This window comes from Microcaecilia unicolor, chromosome 1, assembly GCF_901765095.1.
Source record: "Microcaecilia unicolor chromosome 1, aMicUni1.1, whole genome shotgun sequence".
NCBI lineage: Eukaryota > Metazoa > Chordata > Amphibia > Gymnophiona > Siphonopidae > Microcaecilia > Microcaecilia unicolor.
Window position 1 is genome coordinate 497,555,649 of NC_044031.1, and position 18,581 is coordinate 497,574,229.

General features: G+C 42.6%; 1 protein-coding gene across 7 annotated transcripts in view; it reads left to right on the forward strand.

Moving 5' to 3' along the window:
* FAM110B (family with sequence similarity 110 member B) overlaps window positions 1-18,581 on the forward strand; it is a 200,553-nt gene that overhangs the window by 29,128 nt on the left and 152,844 nt on the right. The window contains exon 2 of one of the 7 annotated variants that reach the window (XM_030214672.1): window positions 4,740-4,944. The exons of the other annotated variants lie outside the window; for them this stretch is intronic. The gene's annotated coding sequence lies outside the window, so the exon portion shown is untranslated. The remainder of the gene's footprint in view (window positions 1-4,739; window positions 4,945-18,581) is intronic. 7 annotated transcript variants of the gene reach the window in all.

Below are 18,581 nucleotides of genomic sequence, written 5' to 3' on the forward strand. Positions count from 1 at the left end.
CGTGAGTCCACTATCACCTTTCGGCACTCTATGTAATTGTAGAATAATTTGGAAATTGAGGTAATTGAAATCGCCCATTATTATTGTGTTTCCCAGTTTGTTAGCCTCCCTAATTTCTGATAACATTTCTACATCTGTCCATCCAAGCCAGGTGGACGGCATTACACTCCTATCACTATTCTTTTCCCTTTTACACATGGAATTTCAATCCAAAGGGATTCCAAGGTGTGTTTTGTTTCCTGCAGAATTTTCAGATTCTCCTTCCACCAGCTCTCAGAGATGCCTATTTTATCTAATTTTTTTCATTTAGTGCAATATATTCTAACTCTCCCTTATTTCTTAGGCTTCTGGCATTCACATATAGAGATTTCAAACTGTTTGTTGTTCCTATTTGCATCTTGCTCAGCAGTTGACAGTGTTAATTTGCAATCTTTTGTCTGCTTTTTCTTTAAAGACATCTGGTCTACTATGGTCTCTATTGCAACCTCACTATCGGGATACCCTATCTTCCTTGTTTTGGTGATATCTTTGAAAGATATATAGTTTCAAACCATGCGCTTTTGAACGACTGTCAGCCTTCCCCCAGGTTCTAGGTTAAAAGCTGCTCTACTTTTTAAATGCAGTCGCCAGTAGCCTGGTCCCACACTGGTTAAGGTGGAGCCCCTCTTTCTGGAATAGGCTTCCCCTTCCTCAGAATGTTGCCCATTTCCTGACAAATCTAAAACCTTCTTCCCTGCACCATCACCTCATCCACACATTGAGACTCTGGAGCTCTGCCTGTTTCTTAGGCCCTGTACGTGGAACTGGTAGCACTTCGGAAAATGCTACCCTAAAGGTTGTGGATTTGATCTTTCTATCTGAGAGCCTAAATTTAGCTTCCAGAACCTCTCCCACATTTTCCTATGTCATTGGTACACACATGTACAAAGGCAGTCGGCTCTTCCCCAGCACTATCTAAAATCCTATCTAGGTGACGCGTGAGGTCCGCCACCTTCACACCACACAGACAAGTGACCAGGCGATCCTCACATCCACCAGCCACCCATCTATCTACATGCCTAATAATCGAATCACCAACTACAACAGCCATCCTAATTCTTCCCTCCTGGGCAGAAGCTCCTGGATACACATCCTCGATGTGAGAGGATATTGCATTCTCTGGTGGGCTGGTCCAGGCTGCAGGATTACTTCCAGCTGCACCAGGGTGATGCTGTCCTTTTAGAAGACCTCCCTCCTCCAAGTCAGCACAGGGGCTGCCAGACTGGAGGTGGGACTCTACAACGTCCCTGTAGGCCTCCTCTATGTACCTCTCTGTCTCCCATCAGCTTCTCAAAGTCTGCTACTCTAGCCTCAAGAGAATGGACTCGTAGCACAGGGGACCTGGATTCAGCAGGCGGTGGCATGGTCCATCAGTCGTATCGAGACCTGAGTGGTATGCCTGGCTCTGCAGGGGTTTCTTCCGCTGCTTCAGGGAAAGGTGGTCAGGGATGTTGGAGAATGCTATTGCCATGCGTATATCAACAAGCACCAGGAGACTGTGGGCCTGCAAGCAGCATGCCTCTGTCAGTGGGTAAAGAAACTCCTGCAGGCTCTCTTGGTGGTCCATTTTGTAGGCAGGGCCAACATGCCAGCAGACTTTCTCTCTCCTAGATCCGGGAGAATGGGAGCTGGGGCAACAGGCCTTTCAGCTAATTGTGGGCTACTGGGGCTTCCTGCTGTTCGATCTGATGGCTTCCAGAGTGAGTGTGAAGGTGGTGCGTTTCTTTAGTTATTGGAAGGAGCTGGCTTCTCAAGGAATAGATGCCCTAGTCCAGCCATGGCTGACGGAGGAACACCTCTGTTTTCTCTTCCTGGCCTCTGATAGGTCTTCTCATGTGCCAGATTGTATGTCTTCCTCATCTGGTCTTGTAATGGCTGTGAATTGGCCTCACAGGCTGGTAAGCAGAACTCATGCGCCTGTTTGAGGGCAACCCTCTCCCATTGCCCAGAGGTCGGGGTCTTCTCTGGCAAGGTCCGGTTGAAATGGAAGATCTGGATCTTTTTTTATGGTCCGGCTTTTGAGGTGCACAGCTTTTCTTCTACAGTGATTTCTATCCTATTTTGCTCCATGTTCCTGGCTTACGTTGAGGTTTGAAGGGTTTTTGAGGGTTTTTGGTGTATGGGGACGGTTGCTGTCCCCCTTGGAGGGCTTAGGTTCCCGATATTCTGGGATTCTTGCAGCAAGGCCTGGACCAGGGACAAGAGGTGGTCTCCCTGAAGGTCCAGGTTGCTGTTCTTTTTCCTTTTTTTAGGGTAAAGTGAAGGGCATCTCCATGGCTTTCCATGGGGAGGTAGCCCTTCTCCTGAGAGGTGGGGTACATTTTGCACCCCCTTAATACGTTCCTTTTTTTCCTCATGGAACTACAATCTTGTTTTCATAGTGCTGGCCAAGGATCCATTTGAGCCTCTGCACTTGGCCTCCATTAAAGACCTCGCTCTCAATACAGTCTTCTGGTCACAATCACCTCGATTTGAAGAATTTCCAAACTACAGGCCTTGTCTTATCGGGACCCTCCTCTGTCTTTTGCGGAGGATTCCGTTTCCCTTTGCACGGTCCTTTCCTTTCTTACTACGGTGCCTTCTCTATTCCATGTGAACCAGGAACGTTAAAGGGTTATGGATTTGATATACCTCCTTTTTGTGGGTACAACCAAAACGGTTTACATATATATATGCAGGTATTTTCTCTGTCCCTGTGGGCTCACAGTCTAAGTTTGTACCTGGGAAAATGGAGGATTAAGTGACTTGCCCAGGGTCACAAGGAGCTGCAGTGGGAATCAAACCCAGTTCCCCAGGTTCTCAGCCTGCGTCACTAACCATTAGGCTACTCCTTCACTCAATGAAATTTGCTTGCCCTTCTTTGTGGTGGGAGGCAACACTTCTGTGGACTGGAGAGTCCACAAGCTGAATGTTTGGAGGACCCTGCTGCGGTACCTGAAGGAGGCTAATGAATTTTGCCTCTCTGATTACCTCTTTGACATTTTTCATAGCCCCCAGGCGGCCTCTAAGGCCTCCATTGTGAGACATATCAAGGCGACTATTGAGACACATTTGCAAGAGTCAGGACCTCAGGACCTAAAGGCCCACTCCACATGGACTCAGGCCACATCCTGGGTGGAGGCCCAGCCGGTGGTTTCTGAAGGGATTTGTAGGGCTGTGACTTGAACGTCATTCCATTCCTTTCTCAAACTACAGGTTGGACATTTTAGCTAGGGTCCATTTGGACTTTGGCAGGGCTGTCATTCAGGGGGCCTTGTCTTCTTACACTCAGTAGATCTGCTTTGGTACATCTCCCTTGTGCAGAAAAGTGTAGGAGAAATTGTCTTACCTGATAATTTTCTTTCCTTTAGTCACACTGTTCTGCAACCTGCTCTCGGAAGACTTAGGCCTGGGGCTCTGGGTGTGCTCTGCTCTTTCCCTTATAGTCTTAAAAAAAAAAAAAAAAAGAGAGAGAGCTATTACATTTCACTGTTTACAGCAATACAGGTTTCCCATGAGATTGCTATATCCAGGAGGGCCACTCTGTGGTGTTTTTGTTCACGTCATTCTCATTGCAGCTGCACTGGTTGCTGGGGCATAGGTGTGTGTTACAAAAAGGGGCCTTCTGCTACTTGAGCAAATGCATACTGGATCTTTCCAGGGAGCACCACCAGCTAATACTAGTGAGGTCACTGGTATAACTCAGGATTGTTTTCCTCTACCTCTGTCTGCTGTTAGGAAGGGATAACACCTACTTGTGCAGAACAGTGTAGCTAACTAAAGGAAAGAAAACTAAGACAAAATTTCTACATTTCCTAACTGCTTTATTTGTGTTTGTTTTTTTCCATGCAGCAATAGCAGTTTGAACTGTTTCTCCCATAGAAATGCATTGGTCTAATTTATTTATTAGATAATTTTATTTCTCTAGACCTCCTAGTTCTGTGTGGCTTATTTTCAAACTCAGTATCTTTTCCCCATAACCAAATTTGAGCCAATTCTCTTAAACATTTGGAGAGTTATTTTGCCCCTAGGCAAATTTTCTTGTTCTCTTATGTATAATTTCTTTCCCACCATCCATTGCTTTGGAAATGTTTCAGAGAAATTACCTTTATTACATTTAGCATTCTTAGTATTAAACATGTAAATCTGTAATTACTTCAAATGATTCCTGAAATCTTATCACTTGAAATTGTTTTGAATGTTATAGGTTTGATCTTGATTTGTTCTGGCAGTTCTTCCAGGAGTGTCTGGTGTACTCATTATTTTTAGTATGAGAGTTATTGTATTATTGGTATTATGTATATCCTGATTTTATTAATGTTTTTACTGTAACCTGCTTTGGTATTAAAGCGGGATATAAATTTGAGAAATAAAAAAAAAATACCATTAGGCCTACAAATATCATTAGCCAATGCTCATATCTTAAGAGATTTTAGGAAAAATAATGTTTAAAGTAGTCATACTGTAAAATCATATGCATAGGTGATGGGTGAGTGATATGCAAATGTAGACTGAAATCTTGTCATGTTATCTAAAGGGGTTTTATTTATGAAAACATAATTGCCTCCTGGGCTCTGCTTCAATACTAGTGTGCTAGCAAAGGGCTATAATTAGATTAGAAGGTTGCTAAACAGCAGTGACAGTAGCCAAGCCTCAGAGAGCATGTGCTGGATTCTGCCTATTCCTTGCTCTCATTGGTTGCTGATGTTGCTGCTTCCCAGTTTGATAGGTTTCCACAGTAATCTTTATGCTGCATTAGAGACAGAGGTACTGTGTTCATGCAGCGGAGGTGGAGGTGCTCATCTTTGCAACATAAAATAAAACAAACCCACCAAGAGGAGAGACACTGGGGCTTTTGTCAGAAAACAACGGTTACCTACGGACAGCTAGCTGCAAGTGGAGGTCACAGAAGGAGTTTCTTTTCTGGTAATTACTTTCAGGTCTTTATCTCCACCATAAAGCACAGTCATGCATGAAATGAATACTGTTGATCGTGTCAGCTGTTTAATTTGATCTTGTTTTCATTAATATTATTTGTACTCCAGCGGCATCACCATTGGGGTTGCAAAAAACAATTTCTTGCAGAAAGGACTTGAACTGTGAATTTATTTGCTTGCTAGCTTTGTGGATTCTCGAGCGTGTGCATGTAGATATTTCTGTTGCTTTCCTTTTGTTATGGTAATGTTGCATTTATTTAGCTATATGTAGACCGCATGGCAGCAACTGTAGGTCTGCCACCAATGGGGTATAAAACTAGCCTAAACAATGAGTTTTTGAGAAGTGATGTTGTGATATGTACTTCAGTTAGAATAGCATGAACACCACCCTGATGAGGTTTTTGTGAAAAAGCTTTGATGAATGTACTATAATACTTTATTCATCAAAGGTATTTCTAGTTTAAACATTTTTATTGTATTTTTTTTTTCTAGGTTTCCCATTAAAAAGGTTGTATTTTTATTGGGTAACTTTATGCGGCAGCACATCCTTCCTTGCACCAATATATATTATTCCCAAAGGTCAGATTTTGGCCCAAGGCCTGCCTTGTTTTAGCTTTTAGCTTTGGAATGGAATCAATGTGCATTCATCTTCAGCAGAGAGTTATTTGAGATTTTGATGGAAATATTCATAGGGCTTTATTGTACAATCAAAACCAGCTAAATCTAATTGAAAAGTTTTAGAGAATAAATTAGTATTAGTAATTGTTTTTAAAGGGTGACATTTAAGTATTGAGCAGCAGCTTAAATCTTTCCTCCTCATCCTCCCCCAGTACAGCATTAACTATTCTTTATATGAAAATGATAGACTACTCTGAGTTCAGAAACTGAGTAAATGCCTGTGTGTGGGTGTGTCTCATATAATGACCGTAAAAAACATAAAAGTTGTGTATGAGGTTACCAGTTATGCTGGCATTCTGCCACCTTGCGTCTGAGGTTAGGCAACTTGTATCAACTAATATAAAAAAATTAAGTGGATGGACTGATAAATTTATGAAACATTAATGTTTCCGGTGAGGAAGGCATGCAACTGACTTGTTTAGTCTTTGTTTTTATTTTAAGTACAGATGGGTAGGCTCTGCTAAGGAAAATTAAGTTCAGACAACTCCCATTGCTTCACATTTTGTAGTATCCCACAGCAGTGAGATGAGCAATGCTCCTTGCATCTTTTCTGGTTAGTGGAGCATATCTTGAGAATCTTCCTAAGGACAGTGAGATACATGTTCCAGCCCACAACAGAATTTTTCCCATCAATAAATAGCATGTACAAAAATGCATGCCGTCTCCAACAGCAGTGTCTGGATATTAATATAAATGCACACTGCTAGTCAGCAGCATTCAGACACCAGCTCATACTATACAGCACTTCTAAGAATTTGTAAATACACTTTCATACCCCTGTAGTATACATCAGCACTGCACATATCTTCTGTCCACAGGACTTAGCCTGTTCTTGTAGGAGACATTAGTAGTGTATGCTCACAATTGCACACACATCTCTCAATGCAGCAGAATGAACTTCTGCAAACAGCTCCCTGCGCGCGCAGACACGCATGTTAACATTTTCCCTCTTTCTTGCACTCGAGCCTGCATCCAGCTTTTCAGCACTTCGTTCTGCATGTTATACTGCATCTCCGCTCAGATCACGATTTTTTAAAGACTGTTATCCTGACAGTGATTCTATATACAGACACCTGATTGATGTAGGCTGTACGCCGAAACACAGTGCTGTGTCGGGTCTTGAGGAATAAAGATTTTGTTTATTACATCTCTTGTCCTTCTGTTATTTTGTGGAAGAGCACTGCTGCCTACACTACTCCTTCTGCTGGCATATATTTTCCCTGCAATTTTTGTTATCTTTTCATTGACACTAAGGGTCTGTATTTGGTGCCTGAAAAATCCGCACGGAAAAAAATTATGCCTAGGCGTATTCTCTAAAGTATGCCTAAATTTTGTAGATTAGGCTTAAATTTCCACTCGGTATATAGAATACGCCAAGTGGCTAGCCACGTGACTAAATTTTGTGTTCATTTAGGCCATGTTTTACTTGGTGTAAATTCCGACGCCTAAATTAGGTACAGATCGGGTGTAAATTCCGACGCCTAAATTAGGTACAGATCGGGTGTAAATTCAGACGCCTAAATTAGGTACAGATCGGGTGTATTCTATAATGCGCATAGATTTTAGAAATGTCCATGGCCCACCCATGGTAACACTCCCTTTTCAACTGTGTGACTTAGAATTTAGGTACACCATGTTATAGAATACACTTAGCGAGTTGTGTGTATAAATCTCAATGCCAGTTAGTGTTGATGATTGCCTGTTAACATCCAATTAACAGCACTGATTAGATAACTAATTAAGTTATGCACATTGTTATAGAATATGCCTTGGTTTCCACGTTGATTTTGATGTGCCATATACAGAAGCCGGGGATAGATGTATAACTAGGGAGATAAAGAAACATGAAATATGACAGCAGATAAGCACTATCTAGTTTGCCAAATTTAGGACCCCTTTTACCAAGCTGCGGCAAAAGGGGGGGGGGGTCTGTGCTGGTATCGGCGCATGTTTTTCATGCGCGCAGAGGCCCCCTTTTACCACAACTGGTAAAAGGGAAGTCTCGCCTTCCTACAAGAAATGGCCATGTGGCAAGTAAAGCACGTGGCACTGCCTGATTACCGCCGGGTACACTCTGGTGCTACAAAAATAAATAAACTTTTGTAGTGCCGGAAATTATGGTGCGCTAGGGGTTTGAAGTACCACCAGGCTGCTATGGTAGCCAGGTGGTACTTCCTGTATAGCGAGTGGTAAGCCCGTATTGGGCTTACTGCTGCTTAGTAAAAGGAGCCCTTACTTCCTGTTGTCATACCATAGATGATTTCTGACTTTCCCTTTACTACTTTTCAGTGTTAGAAATGTTCCGTGCTTAACAAAATATTTTAACCAAAAAAAAAAAAAAAAAGATTTATCCCATGTTAAGACTCTCATCCTTCCTGTCTCATCAGCTCATAACCTTGGGGTCATCTTCGACTCCTCCCTCTCTGCACATATTCAACCGACTGCTAAAACCTGTCATTTCTTTCTCTATAATATCAGCAAAATTCGCCCTTTCCTTTCTGAGCACACTACCAGAACCCTCATTCACGCTCTTATCACCTCTCGCTTAGACTATTGCAACTTGCTTCTCACAGGTCTCCCACTTAGCCATCTCTCTCATCTTCAATCTGTTCAAAATTCTGCTGCACAACTAATATTCTGCCAGGGTCATTATGCTCATATTAGCCCTCTCCTCAAGTCACTTCACTGGCTTCCTATCCGTTTCCGCATACAGTTCAAACTCCTCTTATTGACTTACAAGTGCATTCACTCTGCAGCTCCTCAGTACCTCTCCACTCTCATCTCTCCCTACATTCCTCCCCGGGAACTCCGTTCACTGGGTCAATCTCTCTTATCTGCACCCTTCTCCTCCACTGCTAACTCCAGACTCCGTTCCTTTTATCTTGCTGCACCATATGCCTGGAATAGACTTCCTGAGCTGGTATGTCAAGCTCCATCTCTGACCGTCTTCAAATCTAAGCTAAAAGCCCACCTTTTTGATGCTGCTTTTAACTCCTAACCCTTATTCACTTGTTCAGAACCCTTATTTTATCATCCCCACTTAATATTCCCTTATCTCTTGTTTGTCCTGTTTGTCTTTCCTAATTAGATTGTAAGCTCTGTCGAGCAGGGACTGTCTCTTCATGTTCAAGTGTACAGCGCTGTGTACGTCTAGTAGTAGTAGTATGTTCTTGAATTTTTATTTTTTGAGCAACTTGAATTATTATATCATATATTCCTTAGCGTATGCAACAGATGAATCCAAGAGCTGGTGGGTTGTGTCCATCTACCAGCAGGTGGAGATAGAGATTACAAAGCTGAAGGCAGTGATACCAGGCGGCCAGCTTCTCCTTCACCTCATTACATCTCTATCTCCAGCAGGTGGTGGATGGCACTTCAGCAGCTCCTGGATTTGTCTGTTGGGGATATTCCTGGGTCCTGTGGGCCAGTTGAGTTTAGGGGTGTCTGGCTGGTGGTGCCGACTTTGGGGGCATACTCAGTCTTCTGGGTCCCTGCTTCACGCTTCCCCCCTTGCCTCCCGGTCTTTAGAGCTCTAGCCTTCCTCACCAGTAAAAGGAAAAAAAAAAAAACCAAGAGAGCTCCTCTGCCTTCATTTGGTGTTAAAAAACAAAACAGAAGATTTCTGATAGACCTTGTCTGGAATGTTTTTACGTTTGGGGAGCGTGCCAGGTGCCCTTGACCTGGATTGGCCACTGTCGGTGACAGGATGCTGGGCTAGATGGACCTTTGGTCTTTCCCAGTATGGCACTACTTATGTACTTACGTACCTGGGCACTACAGGGTTTCCCTGTCTTAGTGCTGTGCTTTCAGTCTGTATGCTGATTAGGCAGCAGGCTGCTGCGTCTGTGGGACTCTGCTTCTCCTCTGGAGACACCTGCTATTCGGTGAGTCCCTGCTTTTCTCTTTCGGCACGGGGGTACTGTGCTTTAATATGGGCAACACTGGCATTTGAAAGCTGTTCCTGCTGCGGTAGCAGATGCGCAGCGTGATTCTGTATGGTGGCGTGTTTGAACGCTGGGGAGAGAAGTGCTGAAGTTCCCCTTCCCCGAGCAGCCTTTTCCAGCGCTAAAATGCCGGGAACGCACGCCTTTTTGCTGGCGTGGCCCTCTCTTTTCTCCTGATATCAGCTGTGATCCTTTCCCGCCCTGTGGCCTTGATGTGGGCAAGGGGGAGGGGCGGCTTCTCCTAAAGGACCTTGTGTTCCATTAGACTGCTGGTCCAGGGGATTCCCCCTTATTTTCTCTAGCCTTTGGTTTCCTTTACCAAAATCACTGTTGTCAGAAACTCATACATCTGCACGCAGATATGGAATGCACTACCGAAGTCCACAAAAACAACACAAGACCTAACCATTTTCCGAAGGCTACTGAAAACAGATCTTTTCAAGAAGGCATACCATATACATCCATCTTAACTACTAAATATTAACATTATACACGATCTATACAAGACCGAACGTTTATCGCTTGACTGCCTAACCTAATAATCAAGCAATACCACTTTAAACCTTATGTCGAATAGGGTCTCCCTATAGCTGATGATCTAATGTATATTACAATCCAATCTATTACTCAGGGATCTTCTTACAATACCATAATGTATTTTCCGTTATCAAATATGTTTGCAAATTGTATATACTCACATCATGAGCTGTTCCATATATACTATGCTTCATATATGTTACCATGTATGTATACACCCTAACGCAATACCATTTGTAAACCTTTTACACGGAAATGGCAACCGCCATTCCGGCAAATGTAAGCCACATTGAGCCTGCAAATTGGTGGGCAAATGTGGGATACAAATGCTACAAATAAACTGTTTTCATGTAGCTGGGGCAGAGGCACAAATTCTTCGCAAACTGCCCCCACTATGCAAGGGGATCCAAGGAAAGAACAGAATTACTTTAAATTGTTTCTATATCTTCTGAGCAGGATCGCCTCTGCTCTGGGACCCTTAATTTGAACCTTTCTTCTTAAGAGAGTTTGGCCTCAGTAGCCCTTTTCATGATTGGGTGAGTTTTTATGCCCATCTCGGGCAGATGGGTTCTAGAGGGCAAAGTTTTCCAGAAGGAATCTGATGGTCCTGCAATGTGCCTTGTTAATTTCGGGATGCACGTCAGGCACTGGGGGCTTCTTTGGGGCTGGGAATTTGGCCCCCCCCCCCCCCCCCCCCCCCCCGCGTTCATTCTGCTTCTCTGTATGCCTATATGTTGCAGAAGTCTGGTAGGGGAGCTAACAGTTCCTTTTTAGTTCAGCCTTTGGAGTTTTCTGACTTGTTCCCTGTCTGTGTCTTCTGATGGACCCTGCCCCGAAGAGGGGATGTTTTCTCTCCAGCTGAGCAGAAGGGTCCATTTCTCCCCTGTTTTCCTCTATTCGGAGGGAGTCTTTTCAGGGCAGTCCCTTTCTGCACAAAGGCAGCAAGAATCTCCTGAGCTGGAAAGCCATTCTGAGCCCTCATGTTCAGTTCCAGGCTTTGCCTGTCGGCATGGCTATGGCTCCATTCACCTTCGTTCTGGGTTTGTTCCTGAGTGGATGATCCGTCTCGCTTTGGTCTTACGGCCTGGTGTTTTGAGAGGTCGACTCTGAGGAACAGAGTTCTTTGGACGCTATGGTTACTGTTCTGTTGCAATCTTGAATGTGGTCCATGGTCCACTGCAACCGCGTATTCTCAGGTGTTGAGGATTTTTTGAGGCTGGTTGCAGCCCACACTTGGTCTTCATGGTGGGCGTCTTTTCCTTAGCGATTGAGTTCTTTCTGCAGGATGGGTTGCAGAAGGCCCTGGCCTGGCCTGGCACCTGGAGGTGGTGCATTTCTTGCAGAGTGCTTTGCTCCTCTGCTGCTGCGACCTTCTTCTCCCTGAAACCTCGTTTGTATTCTCCGAATCTAGCTTGGGGTTCCTTGTCTACCGAGCATTGCTTCAGACTCCTTTTGTTCCTTTGCAGAATGCATCGTTTAGGAACTTACAAGCAGTGTTCTTGGTCGCCAATTCTTCGGCACGCAGAATGTCTGGATTTTTAGTGCAGCCATTCCAAGCTGTTTTTTCTGCAATTTGCTGAGTCTGGAGTGACCTTGCTTTCGGTTCCTTCTTTCTTTTCCGGCTGTGGTTTGGCTTTTCTTTTTCAGCCTCTTTCTTTCCTTCTTTCGGGAGGGGGGATTTTCACACGGAGTACACAGCGTTTCGTTTTCTAGATGTTCAGAGGGCTCTCCGGTATTTGCAGATGTTGCATGTTTTTCAGCATTCAGATCTTCTCTTTGTCGCTGGTTCTTGCTGTGGGACGGCAACCTCTGGTCTGATCTGATTTTTTTTCTCATTGGATTATAGATAATTTGTGGATTTTTTTGAAAGGTTGCATCCCGCCGATGGCATTCCAGATTCGTTTCACGGGTTTGCTACTTACTTCTTGGGCGGAACGGGTGTTCTTTCACTATTCAGATGCTGCCTTTGCAGCGGCGGTTCTGTCTCGGGGAGCGGCGACTTCCCACCCTACTTAGGGATTGCTTTGGTACATCCCACCAATTCTTGGATTCATCTGCTGCATTCGCTAAGGAAGGTAAAATTATGCCTTAACTGCTGATAATTTTCTTTCCTTTAGTAGCAGCAGATGAATCCAGGATTCCGCCCTTTGTCAGCCGCGCTTGTTTTGCCTATCTGTTCTTGTTCTGGTCTTTAGTTTCCAAAAAAAAAAGGAGAAGAGGAAAGAGAACAGAAACCACTGAAGAGGACTCCGTCGTAGTTGTGGTTTCTCTTACAGTCAGATGACAAGGTTCTGTTTTGTATGGTTGGTGAGGAAGGCATCCTGGTTTCTTGTCTGATTCTGCTTGGTGATGAGACATGTACTGAGGTGAAGGAGGAGCTGGCCGTCTGAATCACTGCCTTCAGCTTTGTAATCTCTATCTCCAACTTCTGATAGATGGACACAACCCACCAGTTCTTGGATTCATCTGTTGCTACTAAAGAAAATAAAATTATCAGCAGGTAAGGCATAATTTTACTGTATTTTTCTCTAGGGTTTACAAATTTAGGTCCTTTAGCTTCATTTGTGCGTATTATGGTAGCCCTTCTTTGCACTGCCCTTATTCTGTATTCTTTCTCAAGTAGATCCTCCAGAATTAGGGCAGTCCACTAGGTTGGTGGTCTTAGTTTTAAGGAAGGGTCATTAAGAGTAGCTGAATGGTAGCCAACAATCATCTTTCCATGCAGGGCTTCAACACTGCTAACCAGCGTCAGCCATTGACATCCTATGCCCAACAGTGTCTCATTCACAATCCCCCCTTTCCCTGCTTTCCAGTCTTTCTATCACTCTGTAACTCCAGTCTTTCTCAAAGCCTACACCTTGTGTCGCCACTCTCTCTTCCACCCTCCTCCCTATCACCTTTTTTTGTCCCTACCCCTCTCCACCAGCACCTTTTAAAACTGTAACAGTGATGTGCTCTGGACTCCCAGGGGCTTTCTAGAAGTCTTTATTAGTTTTGTCAAAACAAAGGCAACCACATCACGAAGAGTAAAACAGTGAAAAACTCACAACCCACTGATAAGAAACTGGCAAATGTAATCTTGGAAACAGATTGTGTTTTTTTTTTTTTTTTTTAAGATTTTTGTATAAAACTTATATGAGATTGGAGAGTCATGGGATAGGAGGTAGTGTCCTAATATGGATTAAAAACTGGTTAAAAGATAGAAAAAAGAGTAGGGTTAAATGATCAGGATTCTCAATGGTCTGTGCAGGGACCACTGCTTTTTAACTTATTTATAAATGATCTAGCGATGAGAGTAACTAGTGAGGTAATTAAATTTGGTGACGACACAAAGTTATTCAAAGTTGTTAAATCGCAAGAGGATTGTCAAAATTTACAAGAGGACCTTACAAGACTGGGAGACTAGACATTCGAATGGCAGATGATGTTTAATGTGAGCAAGTGCAAAGTGATGTATGTGGGAAAAAGGAACCCGAACTATAGCTACGTAATGCAAGGTTCCACATTAGGAGTCACCGACCAGGAAAGGGATGTAGGTGTCATCATTGATGATACATTGAAACCCTCTGCTTGGTCTGTGGCAGCAGCTAAGAAAGCAAATAGAATGTTAGGAGGTATTAGGAAAGGAATGGAAAAAAGAAATGAGGATGTTATAATGCCTATGCATCGCTCCATGGTTTGACCGCACCTTGAATATTGTGTTCAGTTATAGTCACCGCATCTCATGGTAGGGAGAAGAGCGAAGATATGATAGAGGTCTATAAAAGAATGAGTGGAGTGGAACAAGTAGACATGAATCACTTGTTTACTCATTCCCAAAATACTAGGACTAGGGGGCACACAATGAAGCTACAAAGTAGTAAATTTAAAATGAATCGGAGAAAATTCTTCTTCACTCAACGTGTAATTAAACTAGAATTGTTGCTAGATAATGTAGTAAAAGCATTTAGCTTAGCGGGCTTTAAAAAAGGTTTGGATGGCTTCCTAAAGGAAAAGTCCATAACCATTATTAAAATGGACTTGGGGAAAATCCACTTTTTATTTTTAAAATAAGCAGCATACAATGTATTGTTCTTTTTTGGGATCTTGCCAGGTACTTGTGACCTGGATTGGCCACTTTTGGAAACAGGATGCAGGGCTTGATGGACCTTCGATCTGTCCCAGTATGGCAGTACTTATGTCCTACATCTGAAACATAACTACGTTGTTGCCTGAAATAGATAAATGAACCCACCTCCAACCAATATGCATCAAAGTCTAAGAACAATTCTTCCATTAGGGACATACTTGATTTGTGGTTTTTTTTTTTTTTCAGTATTTACTATACCACTCTTGATGCAGTAATATAGCAAAGCAGCATACAATCAGAATATCAAAATATGAAAGGAAAGGAACACCAAAAATTAAACTCTTCAACTCCCTTAAGCCACCAATCCAGGAAGGGAGGGGGCACTACCACAGCAAGAAAAAAGTTCTCTGCCTTACTGCTATGGATTGACAAGGCTTTTTCCTTCTGCTGCTGGGGGAAAATGGGGGCCACACCAGGAGTCCTCAGGGACCACCAGTGACCCTGGGGCCTTGCATTTAAGATCACTGGTGATGCCACACCACCAAAAGAGAGAGACTCCTACCCTGGGGGAGGTGGTCAGTATGGGAACACTTATAGTGCTTGAGTGAAGAAGTTAAATGAGAAGCTGGTGCAAATGCCCCAAATTTTTTTATGTCCTCAGTTTTAAATAAACCATTCTTTAATTTTGTAATGAATCTTGGAATAGCAGAGCTGAAGCTCTCCAGCTAAATTTCTTTTTCCTACACTAAGATTAAGGGCATCACTTTGTCTATTACCTTGACTAACATGCATGCAATGTCTTTTCCCTTCTTCCATGCAGTAGCATAAATCTATCCACATGCATACTTAGAACCATAGGAGTCAACTTTTCAAAATGATTGGGGATGCTAAACCCTAAAGAAATTACCCTTCCCTGGACACAGCAAAGGAGTTTGCTCAATATTGGGGGTTCTCAAGCACCCACAGAGCTGTCTGCCTCCTATGCTTACAACCACAAATTTTAAGTAGCCAGGAGTACAGTTTTCCAAGTATCATCAAATATATAGACATGCTTTCTCTTTTAGAAATTAAATTCTTATAGTAACATAGTAAATGACGGCAGAAAAAGACCTGCACGGTCCATCCAGTCTGCCCAACAAGATAAACTCATATGTGCTACTTTTTGTGTATACCTTACCTTGATTTGTATCTGTCTTTTTCAGGGCACAGACCGTATAAGTCTGCCCAGCAGTAACCCCGCCTCCCAACCACCAGCCCCGCCTCTGCCATCCAATCTTATAGGCTTATAGGAAGCCATACCCTTATTTTTCTATTCAAAACAGCAGCAGCATCCTTCCTAGCACCCAGGCAGCGCTTCTTACAGCAATAAAACCCTCTTCCCACCCTCTAATAGTATCTCTGTTTTGCCTCAACCAGTTACCCTGTTCTGTAAAGCATGATGATGATTCTTTCTGAAACTAGTGATTACATAGAACAGTTCTATTTTGTTTTGTTAGCTCACAGTTTGGGGCTGAGGTACTTTATGTTGTCATTCTCTCACAGGGCAGATTTACTGGTCCCTATTGTATTGAATTGAATCTGTTGTTCCTCCTCTCATCTGGACCATTTCCTCCTGAATCTAAGTGGATAGCAAACCTGGATTAAATGTGTATACTTTAGGATTATCCCAAACACCATCATTTAAACTGTTTTCTCTCACGCAGCATGTGATATCCCAGAACTTTGTAGTACTATGAGATGTATAACCTAGTGAAGTGTGTGTCATAATGAGATTTTAATTTAGTATTTGCCTGTTTGTGTTAGCTCATATTCTGCCTTGGGCAGTAGGAATTTAAATTTAAAAAAATACTCATTAAATGGGAAAATGGATGTTGTCTTAGATAAATGGGTTGAAAAACAAGGGAAGGCAGGGTTCAAATCCCATGTCTCCCACTGATATTCTGTGACCTTGGGTAAGTCGCTTCACCCTTCATTGCTTTAGGTACAGTTAGACTGCAAGTTAAGTATCTAAATTGGGCTTGGATTTAGAAAAGGTGAGCAATGACATCTAAATACAAACAAGACTTCTTTATATATGTTATTTCCTTTATAACAAAGTAAGTCATGAGAGTTTTTTTTTTTTAATTATATTTTTATTAAAGGTTTTGTCATACAGAGAATACAAAAGTAAACACAAAATCAAACTAAACCCCCCCTGGAAATTACCCCCCCCCCCCCCAAAAAAAAAAAAAAAAAAAAAATCATAAGCCTAATCAAAGTCAAAGTTCCATGGCAATACCTGGAGACAAATGGCAGGGTTACACAAGGTCAAGGAGTGCTATGTGGCTCCTGACAAAAAAGGTCTAAACGAGCCCAGGTCCTCAAAACAGACCTAATGTTTCGACGTCTATGGACCAAAATTGTTTCATATTTTCTGATCACGCATACATAACTCCACCATTCATTATAATTCAGGTACACATTATTTTTCCAATTGGAGACAATTAAATGCAAGGCAACAGCTAGCAGTATGTTATACAATTTCTTATCAGACTCCAAAAGAGGGGACAGTAGGACAAGAAGCTCGTAAGATCACAACCTCATAAGAGAGCGCAGTGGACTCAGTCAAGTGAAAGATAAGACACATTTTTGACCAAATTAGTTGCCAGTAAGCTCTGACGTTTTTACAGTAGAAAACCATATGTGCCAGTGAACCATCTCTGTCCTGACAAGACCAGCAGTTGAAGTTGACACTCTTAGTGATTCTGGCCACTCGAGCAGGAGTCCAATAGGCTTTGTGGAAGATGATGTCATGAGAGTTTTTAATGGAAAATATTGGAACAACATGTGTTGGATTATACAATCTGGTATTTTAATTTCAAATGGCATACTGCTAAAATGAAGCATAAGGGAGTCAAACTCATTTTGCAGCTAGAAGTGAAGCTGAGGCAATTAACTTATTTTATTGAAATTTTTTTATGTATTGGACTCCTTAAACCCAGAAATTATGCACTGAAAAATCAAAAAGATACAACAAGTTTTGTATTTTTATACAATATATTAAACAGAGTAGTATTTAAACATTTGTTAGAAGAATATGCAATTACTTTGGCACTTGACAACAGTAGAATTGTTCTCTAATATTCTTCCTAATTACCAAAGAATACCTATAGGACCAAACCTCTTAGGCCATAAGTACATAAGTAATGCCACACTGGGAAAAGACCAAGGGTCCATCGAGCCCAGCATCCTATCCATGACAGCGGCCAATCCAGGCCAAGGGCACCTGGCAAGCTTCCCAAACGTACAAACATTCTATACATGTTATTCCTGGAATTGTGGATTTTTCCCAAGTCCATTTAGTAGCGGTTTATGGACTTGTCCTTTAGGAAACCGTCTAATCCCTTTTTAAACTCTGCCAAGCTAACCGCCTTCACCACGTTCTCCGGCAACGAATTCAAGTTTAATTACACGTTGGGTGAAGAAAGTTTCTCCGATTTGTTTTAAATTTACTACACTGTAGTTTCATCGCATGCCCCCTAGTCCTAATATTTTTGGAAAGCGTGAACAGACGCTTCACATCCACCTGTTCCACTCCACTCATTATTTTATATACCTCTAACATATCACCCCTAAGCCGTCTCTTCTCCAAGCTGAAAAGCCCTAGCCTCCTTAGTCTTTCTTCATAAGGAAGTCGTCCCATCCCGCTATCATTTTCGTCGCCCTTCGCTGCACCTTTTCCAGTTCCACTATATCTTTCTTGAGATGCGACGACCGGAATTGAACACAATACTCAAGGTGTGGTCGCACCATGGAGCGATATAATGGCATTATAACATCCACCACTCTCTGTTCAGCTCCATTTTGGCTTAGCAGTGGCACCATGGATGTTTTCCAAGGCCATGGTGGTGACAGCAGCAGCACATCTCCACAGGCAAGGAATCCAAGTACACCCATACCTGGCCAGTTTGCTGATGAGAGCTGCCTTGGAGGAGGTGTCTTGCGCTACCAGGACAAACTTTGGGTTGGATAGACAATTATGTCAAGAGACAACTGACTCCATCTTAGGAGTAAGAGTACTGTGGAGTTCAGTTCAGCACCATCCTGGGGGGCATTTTCTTTCCTAAGGAGTGCATGCTGAAGTTTTCTCAGCTTCCTCTATTATCTGTCTGGCTTTGTCTTTTTGTTTATTTATGACATTTATATCCCACATTGTTCCAAGTATTCTCAGGTTCAAGGTGGCTACCAATAAAGAATGCTGAAAAATAAGAAAAAAATCTCACACATCACAAGAGAAGCATTGTGCCCTATTAAACACTAGGAGGAAAAAGCCTCAGTTGACCCAGACCTGCTGTTTAATAGTTTACAATTCGGCCAACGTTGACTCCTATGCATCTAGCTTCATACTACTTAATTTTT